We start from the raw sequence: 1,488 nt of genomic DNA on the forward strand, positions 1-1,488 counted from the left end.
TTCCTGAATTTCTTAAACTTTTTAAATTTCTTGACTTTCTTGAATTTCTTGACTTTCTTGAATTTCTTGAATTTCTCGAATTTCTTGAATTTCTTAAATTTTTTAAATTTCTTAAATTTCTTGAATTTCTTGAATTTCTTGAATTTCTTGAATTTCTTGAATTTCTTAAATTTCTTAAATTTCTTGAATTTCTTGAATTTCTTGAATTTCTTAAATTTCTTGAATTCCTTGAATTTCTTGAAGTTCTTGAAGTTCTTGAATTTCTTGAACTTCTTAATTTCTTGAATTCCTCGAATTTCTTAAATGTCTTAAGATTCTTAAATTTCTTGATTTTTTTGAAATCATTTAATTTCTTAAATTTCTTGAATTTCTTGAGTTTCTAGAATTTCTTGAGTTCCTTGAGTTCCTTGAGTTTCTTGAATTTCTCAAATTTCTTGAATTTCTTGAGTTTCTTGCATTTATTGAGTTCCTTGAGTTTCTTGAATTTCTCAATTTTTTTGAATTCTGGAATTCTTGAATTTCTGGAATTTCTTAAATTTCTTGCATTCTTTAAATTTCTTGAATTTCTTGAATATTTTTTAATTTTTTTTGAAATTCTTGAATTTCTTGCATTTTTTAAATTGCTTGAATTTCTTGAATATCTTTTAATTTTTAGAATTTCTTGAATTCCTTTCTTGAAATTCTTAAATTTCTTGAAATTCTTGAATTTCTTCAATTTCTTGAATTTCTTGAATTTCTTGAATTTCCTGAATTTCTTAAATTTCTTGAATTTCCTGAATTTCCTGAATTTCTTGAATTTCTTGAATTTCTTGTATTTCTTGAATTTCTTGAATTTCTTAAATTTCTTGAATTCCTTGAATTTCTTGAAGTTCTTAAATTTCTTGAATTCCTTGAATTTCTTGAAATCCTTGAAATTGTTGTTTTTTTTTAGTTTCTTGAATTTCTTGAAATTCTTGAATTTTTGAATTTCTTGATTTTTGTGAATTTCTTGAATTTCTGGATTTTTTTAAATTTCTTGAATTTCTTGAATTTCTTGAATTTTTTGAATCTCATGAATTTTTTGAATTTCGTGAATTTTTTGAATTTCTTGATATTTTGGAATTTCTTGATTTTCTTGAGAATCTTGAATTTCTTGAATTTCTTGAATTTCCTGAATTTCCTGAATTTCCTGAATTTCCTGAATTTCTTGAATTTCTTGATTTTCTTGTATTTCTTGAATTTCTTAAATTCCTTGAATTAAATTTCTTGAAATTCTTGAAATTGTTGAATTTTTGAATTTCTTAAATTTCTTAAATTTTTTAAATTTCTTGAATTTCTTAAATGACATGAGTTTTTTGAATTTCTTAAATTTTCTGAATTTTGTTGAATTTCTTGAATTTCTTAAATTTTTTGAATCTTTAGAATTTCTTGATTTTTTTTTGAATTTTGTTTTTGATTCCTTGAATTGCTTGAATCTCTTAAATTTATTGAATCTCTCGAATCTCATTC

The sequence above is a fragment of the Culex pipiens genome, chromosome 3 (genome assembly GCF_016801865.2).
Source record: "Culex pipiens pallens isolate TS chromosome 3, TS_CPP_V2, whole genome shotgun sequence".
Taxonomy (NCBI): domain Eukaryota; kingdom Metazoa; phylum Arthropoda; class Insecta; order Diptera; family Culicidae; genus Culex; species Culex pipiens.